Here is a 13042-nt window from a genome sequence, read left to right on the forward strand (position 1 = left end):
AATTATTTATCACCATTATCTGTCCCGTAACAATTATTTATCAGCATTAGCTGTCCCGTTACAATTATTTATCACCATTATATGTCCCGTTACAATTATTTATCAGCATTAGCTGTCCAGTTACAATTATTTACTAACATTAGCTGTACCGTTACAATTATTTATCACCATTATCTGTCCAGTTACAATTATTTATCAGCATTAGCTGTCCAATTACAATTATTTACTAAAATTAGCTGTCACGCTACTATTCTTTACTAACATTTGCTGTCCCGTTTCAATTTTTTTACCAACATTAGCTGTCCCGTTGAAATTTTCTGCGTGAATCAGGCTTCAATTTTTCCTCAGTCTTAATGTAAATAATTAGTTATATAGTTTGTAACGTTTGCTCTTTATTTCATAATTCATAATTAGAATACAGAAACATGAAATTGTGAGCTTCATTTGCCCGAGGAGGCCTGGAAACGTTGTTCTGTCTTCTTTTACGTGATCTGTTACCGAGATGTCAATTTCGGAAATTTATTTCATATTAATTAGTGTGAAGAGATCAGAATAAGAAGATCAAAGGACCGACCATTTCGTTTTGTTTCTCTTTCTTCGTGTTGAGTGGAAGGGGGGTTAGGCCATTTTAATTTAATCAATGCTAGTTATTTTTCTTTAATTAAAGACATTTCATATTGACAGTAAAATGCTGATAAATACTTTTTGTATAAATTAGAGCATACATATCTGCTCCCTCTTTTTGTTGGCCTGATATTTATATTCTCAAAAGAAAGACCCAATCCAGATCCCACCCACACTCAGTCAGAAAATTAAACTGTATGTCCCGAATACCATTGCGAGTATCTGGAATGTGAAAAAAATAGCTAAACGTTTCTAACAGCAAAACGCATTTGATGATTTTATGGCATCTTCCAATGTCAACCAGGTTTCCAATCCTGTTCAACACAAATGGAAAGAAATTCATTGGATGAAGATGAGCTTGTTCCAGAATCGGTAGGGCATTTGCATAAAATAATCGAAGAGCACGAAGATCGTTCAAAAATTGAAAACATCTTCTTGATGTGTACGTTGGACGGTAACAACATGAAGAATATTCCTCTTGGCGAAAAGTTTCGGAAAGTAAACCTTTCAAAACTGTTGCAAGTACGCAACGTTCGCTCTCTCTCTCTCTCTCTCTCTCTCTCTCTCTCTCTCACACACACACACACACACACACACACACATAAAACACGTGAAACAAACTTAAACTACTCTGGCCGTCAGCTTACAAACTAATGTGAGTGTCGATAAAAATTTGCATTAGATACCCACAGACATGCGATTTAAAAATATGAATCATTGAAAACTCTGATTCATACAATATCTTTAACAAAATTGACTCCGAAGTCCAGTGAGTGAAATATTTGTTGAATGAACGACACGTTACACGGCACGCCTTTAGTAACTGACTGATGAACTGATAAAGAAAATGGAAGAGATGCAAAAGATGATAGGTCCCGACCTAACGATAACCATCGAGGACTTTGAGAATTGGGCTAAAACTCAGAGAGCACATGTTCTGGCTGCCCAGCCAGAAACACTCGACCAATTGACGAGGTTAATGGTTGCAGCCCGAGATATGGGATTAAAGATACGATGTGCTGGTACTGGACACAGCTGGGCGCCTCTGTTTGCTGATTCTGGACAGATGCTAATTTACATGGAGAAAATGGAAAGCGATTACCTAGACGGAAAGAAAATATTCATGGAGGAGGTCAGTATTGTTCAAATTTCGTCATCCATATATGGAGTTATAAATTATTGTTAAACTTTAGAATAATGGTAGCGCTAGTTTCACACAATACAACTTAATATCTATCTGAATATATAAAGCTAGACATATATGTATGTATGTAGGTATGTAGGTATGTACGTGTATGTATGTATGTATGTATGTATGCATGCATGCATGCAGACACACGCACGCACGTACGTCCGCACGTATGTATGTATGTATGCATGTACAGATAAATACAAAATTCAAAGATAAGAAGATATATTTTCAGGAGTAGTATTGAACATGTCCTTACATGATTAAAGGCATTTCAAATTTTCAAGAAATATTAAGAACACAACAAAGACTACGTGTATTTCTTGTATCAAGCTCAAAATGACGGGTTCTTTCAGAACGTATTCTAATATTGTCATTAATTTAATTACAGCTAGCCATTACCAGATTTTTTAATAGGTCAAGTATGAATTTACTTACGATACATATTCTCGCCCAGCTGTTGACCTGTTTCTTTATTTGCTCAGAAATTGCATATAATGTAAAAATACTCACCCACATCTCTACCATCCACAGCACAAACATAATATTCGATCGGAAAGCAGGTTTTAATGCCGATATCAGAACATGTCTGCAGTCGCGAACGAAACAAATATTTAAGTTTCTTTCATAACTATTTAAAATTTCTTCACAGGCTCAGGACAATGCCGCTGATATTCACATTATGGCTGGTGTACCGAACGAAGAATTCAAACAGTTCCAGCTTGACAACAACCTCAATATACCTGCAAATGTTATCCTTACCGTTGTACAAGTCGCTAGTGTCATCGTCACTGGATGCCACGTAAACTTTTTCTGATCTGTCCGTCTTTCTGTTCGTATGTCTTGTCAATGCCATTCAATAAAGATCTCATATTGTTTCTAACGACAATATCTATTAACCTCAGGCTTCTTAAATCCGTTGATATTTTACATAACATCTGTTAAAAAAAATATTAATTTAAATATAACACGAGTGTCGAGCATTGTTAAAGAAAACTACAGGTTAGGCGGTGCACCGAGTGACCGAGTGGTCTAAAGCGTTCTCCGTTACGGATAACTGCCATCTCACCTCTGTCTGCGTGGGTTCGAGTCTCGGATTCAGCCAATGTAGGTATGTGAGAAAGCTTGCCAGTAGCTTCTCCTGGGTCGGTGGTTCTTTCTGGTGTTTTCCCGGGTTCTTCCTCCACCATTAATACTGGCCGCCATGTATAGCCTATCGTGTGCTGAAAAATGGCGTTAAACCATACAATAACAATAACAACAAGTTAGGTACAAAGAAGAAATTGTTTTAAAAAAAATGACACAAAAAATAAACAACAGAAATAAGACAACTCAGTAGAAAGACAAATTTGCACTTGCTCGAATAATCTTATTTAGTCCCTTCAAGAGCAATTTGATTCTTGGTTAGTCACTAATTGTTTGATACATTTATATAGGGAGTTGGCAAGGACTCCCAATGCCCATGTGACTATGTAGTTCAGATGCGGATTGTGGACAGCAATGGACAACTCAGAACATATACTATAAAAATGGATGGAGAGGAGATGATGAAACCGTCATAGCAAACTTTGGGCTTTTTGGGGTTGTGTATGACATGACAATCAGATTGGAAAAGACACTGACGATTGTGAAAACGGTTAACAACTACTTCAGTGTGAATCAAATTTTCTACACTGCTGGTTGTTTGGAGAATCTGGTAGAGAACAACTGGTCTGTAGAGCTCTTCTGGTTTCCTATGAACAATTGGAGACTCTTCCATGGGTACAATCCGCAAGAGGATGACGTGTGGGTGCGATTAATCAACAAGGATGACACGAGAAAAGACAAAGTGATAGATGATAATTACTATAAAATCCAGGAAAACATTGACTGGTACTCCGCTGAAATGTACAGCATTTTCCAGGATTTGTTCAAAAGCCGTATAACATTTCCCTGCATTCAAAAGATCGCCTTCTCCACATTGAAATATCGAATGTATCCAACCGGAGACGACTTATACGAGAAACTGCCCGAAGCGGTACACTTCAGGAAATACATTGAGAAAGTAGCTGTGTATGACATGGAGTTTGCCTTTGACTTGAGCGAGCATGAGAATTACGACTTGATTCGACAAGCGACGAAAACCGTTATCGATGAAGTAAAGAGAGAATACGAGAAGAATCGGTATCCACTTAATGTTGCGTTGGAAATGCGTTGGATGTCACATAGCGAGGCGTATCTCAGCCCCGCTTCCATTGTAACGAACAAGCAAACTAAGGACCCCAAGGTTATCTATATTGAGATATTGTCCCTAGAGGGTTCAGAGGGATGGGAAGAGTTTTGCATAGTCATAGGCAAGAAATGGATGGAGTTGGGAGGAGTACCTCACCTGGCCAAACAATGGGAGTTCCTGCCCGACATACAAAGCTACATCAGAAAGGTAAACTTCAGCCAGCCTACTCAATGGTTGAAATCCTGATAGAAATATTCGTAGTACTTATAATTTTTTCTGCCTGCAATTCTCCACCTCCCCGTTACAGCTTTGTATTTATGTATTATTGTTCTTGTTGTTGTTCTTGTTAGTGGTAGTAGTAGGTTAGAACGTGAGTACCCTTTAAAGATTTGATATAACAGTGAGGTCGTTTTAAAGCCTTTGCTTAAATACGTATAGGGAAATTATTTATATGATTGCCCCTTAGCAAACACTGTGTTATCGAAAATATCTATATTAGATCTAAGATTCAAATTCCATTCTTCCCGTCGTAAGATTGCACTGAGATGTTATGAGTCATTCGACGGGTCTTTAATCATAATTTATTTATTAATTGATTTATTTATTCATTTATTCATATTTTATCTTAATCTTTCATATTTTGAAGGTTATTGCAATCTTTTTACTTTGGCAGAAATTCGACTACAGGATCGACAGTTTCAAACAACAGCTGAAAGACAGTGAAGCTGATCCAATTGAAATGTTTATGAATGAAGGACTAAGAAAATTGCTCAACTCAGCATAGAGGAGAATCCCATAAGGTGGAGCCAGACTCCAGTCGTAATCGTAGCATTCAGTTTACCCTATATATAGGTCCCATTACTAGATCTATATGTCTGTTTGGTGTTCCCGGTGATATATACAGTCTTTTGTAATTTAAAGTAAGGGAAAAGAAGTAAGATGTCCTATATCCCAGAAGTACAAAGATAGTACGCTTAATTCTTTAACATGATTATACATAAATACGTGTAAATTATGTTTATTGTATTGGTTTTAATATAACAAAAATTCAATGTAAGCATTGATTAGGAAAATATTTATACAGATATGTACCGTCAAGAATACAAAAATAGATTAAACAAAGTGAGAGCCAGAAAGTATATCGAGGTTAAGATACCATATGGAACAGTCATATATGTTTATCAAACAGACATTCAATTGTTTTAGGCAAATACCACAGTGAGTTCCACTAATTTTGTTTATAGAAAATAAATAAAAAATATTAGAAGATCCTATAATCAATAACGTTCATGACAGTTTCCATCGCAATTGATTGTTTCTATTTGGTAATGTCTGACATAATTGCAACATTGACATCGGAGTTTTGTTTGCATTATATTAATATAATTAAATAATTATATATTAGGAGCTTGATTTCAGCATTGTTGTAATGGAATAAAATCTTTAAGAATTGTGTTTAACTTGAACTGTTTGATTTGTGTTTCTTTTACCAATAAAAAACTATGAGATTGTTCTAAGGACTCTGTGTTATACATCTTTAACTAAAGTTTCGTAGAAATTCATAGTCTACCTATCTGTTTATTCGCTTATTGTTGTTGTTTTTTATTTTCTCATCCAGCAGAATGTTTACATCGCAATTTATATTGCATGTTTTTATGAAAATGTATAAAGGTAATAATCAGTACATTGTGCTGTTTTTATTTTAAAAATGTAGGACTAGTCATTAAAATTTATATCAACTCTGTTTAATTAGCACAATCAAAGTTTCAAACTGTGATTATAAATTAATCAACGAGCAGCATGTGTTCATACATTCAAAGTGCAATGTACAACATGGGGTGTACAGTATATAAATAACTCATTAACACTTCAACGACAGCGTGTAAGCAGGAATAAAACTTACCTTAAGCCATGGTTTAGCAGTGAGTGTATGAAGGCCAGAAAACATTATCATTTATACAGGCAAATCCACGAATTTAGTAAGCGTGCAACGAGTATAGCTAATATGCTAACTGCTAGTTGAAACTATATTAAAACTCTTGCAAATCATTACTCTAGTTTTTAAAATATCCTTGCAAAGGAAATTACGCACTTTACAGTCAAACGATCCAAAGAGATACCGCAGTATGATAGACAATGTCGGCAAGACAGCATAGGTTCAGAGTACTGCAATGGAAGAAATGTTTTGAATATTTAAAAGAATTAAACTCGGTGAACACTGTTAGTGACGATCGTGAAATCCCAGAAACAGTTAAAACGGCGGATGTTATCGATAATTCTGGTTTGAATGATCCAATTACAGCTGAAGAAATATTAAAAGTTAACAATCTAAAACATAATAACGGAGGTTCAATAGATCATATATTATAAGTGAATATATATTTTGCTCAATTCCTGTAATGTTAAATGTTTATCTTAAACGTTTAAATATAAGTATCAATGAGGGCTATGTACCAGATAATTGGACTAAAAGTGTTATTGTGCCAATTTATAAAATTAAAAGTGACACAAAAGGTATATCAACTTAAAGACCTATTACTTCAGTACGATCATTGGTAATGTTTCGACCCCTATAATAAATGTTAGATTGTTTAAATTATTGACGATAATAACTCATTATATGTGACTCATGTTGTATTCAGAAATGGCTATTCCACAATATACAATATTTTTAATTTTTTATAGCTTTTTTTTAATTTATTTGAAACCTTTTGTACTTTTATTGATTTTAAATATCTTTGATTATGTACGGTAAACTGGATTACGGCATAAATTGTATTTAATATTTATTAGAGGGAAATATTTGTATGTTATATTAAGTATTTTTATAATAGTATGAAATCACGTATCTTTGTTAATATAGCATTTTCAATGTTTTTCATATGCGAAGAAGGTGCAAATGCGAAGAAGGTGTAACACAAGGGGAAATTGTTGAATTCATTATTGTTCTTCTTTTGGCTAATTGACCTAGAATATCTTTTGTTAGTAAATGGGAGTATCAGATGTGCTGTACATTCCAAACATACTGCTCTCGTCAATATGTCAAATATATTGTTGGTGTAAAATGCTGAGTACATCATAATTGTCGCATACTATCCTTTTGACACGCAACATACTCCTTATATGTTTAGAAGATATTGCGTTAACTTGAAACTTATAATAAACACCGAGAAAACACAAACTATCATTAGTAGATATTGCAATAACTGGAAACTTAGAGTATACATAAATTATAGCATTTATTTAAAAAAGAATCATACATACAAATTTAAGATTCGTAATAACGATATTGATGCTGTAAATTAATATAAGTAATAAGGTATTTTATTTCACGAGAATGGAAAATTCTCCAACAGCATGAATAATCTATTACACATGGCTAAAAAAGGTATGCTTTTACTTGAAGGCGCATACACGATTTAGATTTGACTATTGATTTACAACTCATACTGTTCAAACTAACCATTGTAAACTTACGCTTGTGAATTATGGAGATTTGTGAAATCTGATATAATTGTAAAAACTCATCTTTTTTTCCACAGAAGTATCTTGAATGTCACCAAGTATACCCCTCTATATATGGTATAAGGAGAACTTGCCATTTCACATTAATTATCATCGTCAAAAGTGTTCATGAAGAAAGATAGGCTGTATCGTATGTGTTCTCTCTTATACAAACTCTTTGAAGATAATTTGTATGACAATAAATATTTACTTTAAGTAAAATTTATATTAGATAATATTAGGTAAAGTCATGTATGGAGAAATCATAGTTTTGTATCAGTTAAATGGTTAACAAATTTGGTAGAGAAACTACTGGAAGATCCAATAAATACGAGCATGGGCAGCCAACATCAATCTGTCATTTAAGGTCTCAATTCCAGGTTATTTAAAACTAACTTGGATTTACAAAAGATATATTTCTCAGTATCAAGAATTATATCTAAAGAAATACTTCAGTTAGAACTATAAAATCGTCGGTTTCCCGTTGAAACTTGTAAAAGGGCTAATGATCCGTATAACGAAATATAGTTCACACTTTATCAGTCTCAAAAATATGGGATGAATATCACTATCATCTGTCACGATCTTATTTTTGCGACAAAAGACGAAAATTTATATCGCAATTTTACACTTCCAGAACTAACGTTTATAAATATAATCCGCAATTAAATATAGGAACCGTACAACCCTTAAAATTATTTGCAGGTTTTTAAATTGTATTCTCCAAACATGGTATACTGATTGCTTCAGTGTCTAGTATAGCGAATGATTTCAATTTCACTGAACGTTGGAGACAAAATCTGTTTCATGTATACATTTGGGCTGAGTAAAGTTTTTTCAAAATTTTATTAACAAGTTTATTGAAGTATTAATTATAATAATGCGTGGGTTTAGTATTTGTTATTATTTCATCATGGTTTATAAGAGAGACGGTTGGTGAGGGCGACCAGCGAGAGAGGAAGAGTACAATGACTCTAAAACATGCGACGTGTAAGGCACTTGTCGATACATAGCGATGTTTGCTTATTTCGCCCACCGATGATATAATTTCTTATATATTCGTTGTCACACAAACACGGCATACTAATGCAAATGTATTTGATCCAATCAGTGCGTACTGATAACATCGCCTCCGATGATTTTATTGTTGACATCATAAAAGTCATTTAACCAAGTAGAACATCATATATTGTCATTAAAATTTTAAAAGGAAATATCTCTTAATATTCTATATATTTCTTGATCGGTAAAATCATATAACGGTGATATAATTAAATTTGTGTGGACGTTCGCAACATAGTTTGCATTTATTTCATAGCTTTTCGTTAAAATTGTATTAATTGACTAGGAATAGTTAATAATGGATATGCAGTTATACAACACAGAAGTTTCTCTATTAACATTATATTTATATACCAATGTACTTCAAAAATAAACAATGTCAAAGTACAATGAATTTTAACATGAAATGGTAACACTTGTCTTTAAAGAACATAAATAAAGAAACAAACTTGTCAAGGCGCGAGCGATATCTGGAAATGTTAAATTAAACAATTAAAGTCGGAGATAAACAAAATATATTTATTTATAATATTGCACCTGCGACCAACAATGTCGCCTGTATTGGCAATCTATCATATGCTGCATCGACTGCCGCAGGTTAACGTTCGAGTTTTTTTAAAATTCTTTCACTCGAAATTGGTCCTTGTTATGTATGTACGTTTTTGGCCTCATGGAATATTTTTGTCTTAGCGTATATGCTGCGTTGCTAGCGAGTATCTGCAGGTCAGGGAAATCACCTTTTCCTCCCCCTTAGGTGCAGAATTTCCTTTAGGCGATACGCGACTTGTGTGTTATCTAGACGCGGCATCTTAATTTAAGACGTACATTCTAATATGTTATACAGACGGAAGTTACAGTACCACAAACTTAAAAGCAAACATTTAATGAATCTAATGCAATTCGTCTCTTGAACGGGCAGTTGAGAATCTGACAGAAAAAGGAAACGCCCGCGGTACTGTGATGTAACATAAGCCCTGATACGACCGGCGACCACCAGTTGAAAGCAAGGGAAAAGTTTAAAGACAAAAAGTCAAGATTCGTGAAAGAGATATCCTAAACATTAATGAGCATTGGTAGGCGTAACCGTTGATGTGGTTGATTATTATGGAAGCGGATCATCTCACCTTGAGCTTGAACAGCTAGCAAAGCAAACGCAAATGTCGCTTGTAAAGAACGAAACGTTTGTACATTACGGGCTAGAGATTGCTTCGAAATGTGTGCCTATCGTTTGTTGAAGCTCCACAAGCAAAGCCCACCTTATCGCGGCAACAAATACGTTATATCAATCTACGTTTCCATTGGGGGTGTTAGGTGGTGCGTGTTTGCTTGAAATGAGCCTTCTTGATCAGTAAGCGACGTCCAATGATTGCGACAAAAACGTTGATGAATGACATAGTGAATTTGAAAAACGATACATGGCTTCGCCGCTAAAATGTAACAGCCACGAAGGCAACATATTTTATCAAATTAGCAGTGAACATGTGTATTTGGATGGTACGCTGCTAAGCTTAGCGGTGAAGCAAAAATGATGCTTACCTGCCAGTTCTACATTTTGTTAATGTTGCTTTCTTTCATTGCTTAAAACAAGATTCCGTCGGAACTTCTCAATCATATCTTTCTAGTACCAAGGCCAGTTCTTCTAAGCTCTGATGCTGGTTCACTTCTGTAAGCTCACGGTAGATTAGAACGTATTTTATTTTCCTTCGTCTATACTTATTCATATCGTCATGGATAACAGTATGATTCTCTGATACAATATGATCCGCATACGACTATGAAATATAATTTGTCAGGATGTGCAGGTTACATTTGCGTGCGTTCTGGCCTTTAGCACGAGGCGGCTGCTTATATAACCCATAACCGATAACAACGTACCTAGGACAATGCTGTTTCATCTAATATGGTCGCAACTGCCGGACCAACAAAATTAATCTAAACCCCTATGCCCGCACCGACAACATCCATAAACACAACGAACAAGTTTGTGCCGATGCCGTTAATGACTTCATCGTTCGCTTGTACTTTTAAAAAGACCACAACTTACTTCGATGTTAGTTTTTATTCTTCTTCACCTTTTTTTAATATTTCTAAAAAATTTCCCAGGGTCAGCTCGTCAGTCTTCTGCGTTATCGTTAATGCTGGACATCGCAATGTTTTTCGACCAAAAGGGTAATATTAAATGTTAATTGATCATTAGCTTTTGAGTATCTTGCTACACCGCGGGGCTCATGTACAACGTTTATAAGATTGAAGTAAATGCCGGCAACCCTTATATATAATACCCCAACAATGATGCTATCACCAAAACGACCATCAAACGCTTATTAAACGAGAAAACAAAGATACCTTGCATTCGATGGCAAACATATTTGAATATGCTTGGCCTGATGGCTGAGTTGCCTCGGCAGCAAACACAAACGGGATGACACCTTGATGGCCACGAATTGGAACTGTTTGATTTAGATGCCCCATAGATTGATATCGATTTGTTATTCGCCCTCACTCCACCATCGATTGAGAACTACGCTATGACAAACATTACGTTGATGCAGTTACTCCTGGTTGATATCCGATAGTCTGCCGCTCGCTTTTGGTCCAGCCCGAGGCGCCATGGTACAGTGAGATTAAAATCGCCGTGGTATTCGTGTAAGACACTAATTTGGTTTTAAGATAAACCACGGCTCTCGCTTCTCGCTTGCTACCTCGAAGTCTCCCGTCCATGAGGTCTGAAAGCGATCAAGACGGTATGCTGCCATGCTAGCCTTGCAGGATAATGAACAAAAAAAAAAAACAATTCTTGGTAATGACTACAGCATCGGCAATGTCGGCACCAACCTTTTGAGACGTGTGCCTATGAATTAAGCATAACGCTTTGGTGTCAGTGGACCCTCTAACCGGTGTCGCAACGGCCGTCGAAAATGTCTGGCAGCCACAAATATGTTTGCCAATGATTCGATATATTTGCCACCCATGTTCAGGTCAAAGACATAATGTTGCCGAACTTTGTTAATAAAACACCTCTAGCTAGATCGAAGTACTACGCTATATAGGTTATTAATATCAGAATCTACACATATTAGTTCCTCGGCTTTTGGCACAGTTGTGGCCTCCAAGTCTATAATGGTATGGTTTCACATGTTTAGTGCATGGTGTAGTAGGCCTTATCAATTTTTATACATAAATGAAACCCAATACCGTATTGGCGTTCTTCAAGGCTGATGCCGTCTGCCACACCAGTTATAGTAATACCTCCCATGGTCACGTCCCTAAACATCGTATACCCCAATAAATTGCCCTGTTTGTTGACATACCCTTCTATAGCGGTGCTCCTGTCTACATCATTTATGTGGTCGTGTCTTGACCCTCACTAAGGTCACCAAAGGTATTGTTGCTACCCACGTCAAGGTGCAAAATATGATGAAGCACTATTAAGCACCGAAAATTAAATGTCGGTATTAAAGGCCGTCGCAACACCATCAGCAACATTACCCGACTTGGTGCGAATTGTAGGGACATCAACGCACGAGTTTGTAGGTCGTTCTGGTTATTGGAAATACTATCAGGTAATCGGGTCCTGAGTCCCGTGTTCGCTTGAGGACAATATCGGTGCTCTCGTCGATGTTGGCCTTGATGACATTGATTGGAAGGAAAGGGAGCAGATGCCCTAAGGTAGATGTACACACAGGCACTGCACGATCGTCCCAAACGAAATAATCTAATATCTCAACAGGCTTGATTGGGGTTACCTAAAGTTAAATTATTTCTAAATCAGTGAAAGCATCGTCTCCAACAATGTTTGTACCTTCATATTTCCTTAAAAAGTCTGTTCACAATGATGGACGTGTGATTGTACGTAGGGACTCGCTCCCTTTTTGGACAGAAACGGATCAGTAGGTCAGCGGTAATCATTGTGAGCCGCCACGTAGGCGCCTGACGTTCAACCGAGGTGGGGAGGGGGCAACCGTACGAATCTAAATAAAAGCGGACCAGTGAGGGTGATGGTTTCTTGCAGTATCAAGGCCGATGACAACAAATTCGTGGCCTATGAGGATTGGCAGACGCTCTGAATGAACTCCAATGATCTCGAATATTCTGATTTACCAATAGTCTTGAATGTGCTGCTAAAGTAGCGTTTTAGTCCAAAACGTCGATGATGTCTTTGTAACTGAAATGACTAATTTAAAAAAAACGACTATTCTCAAATTATATCTGAAGACAAGTAGAAACTTTTATCATAGACTCATAATTAACAGGAATAAATGAATGCCTTTATTAACGTTTACTAATGCCTTTATATCCTAATTTCACTTGACCTAGGACATATATAATTTCTCACGGACAAACCAATATCTTGAAATCAAGTCCAAGAAAACAACTTTAAAAATAACAATAGCCAATCACGGACTAAGATCAAGGACACACTATGAATTAGATATGCATAACACCGTCAG

At 36.0% G+C, this 13042-nt stretch overlaps 1 pseudogene; it reads left to right on the forward strand.

The window, feature by feature from the left end:
* Positions 1-1471: 1471 nt before the first annotated feature.
* Positions 1472-4809, forward strand: LOC149783342 (uncharacterized; annotated as a pseudogene).
* The last annotated feature ends 8233 nt before the right edge of the window (positions 4810-13042 follow it).

Source organism: Sinohyriopsis cumingii, chromosome 14 (genome assembly GCF_028554795.1).
Source record: "Sinohyriopsis cumingii isolate HCF-2022 chromosome 14, ASM2855479v2, whole genome shotgun sequence".
Taxonomy (NCBI): Eukaryota; Metazoa; Mollusca; class Bivalvia; order Unionida; family Unionidae; genus Sinohyriopsis; species Sinohyriopsis cumingii.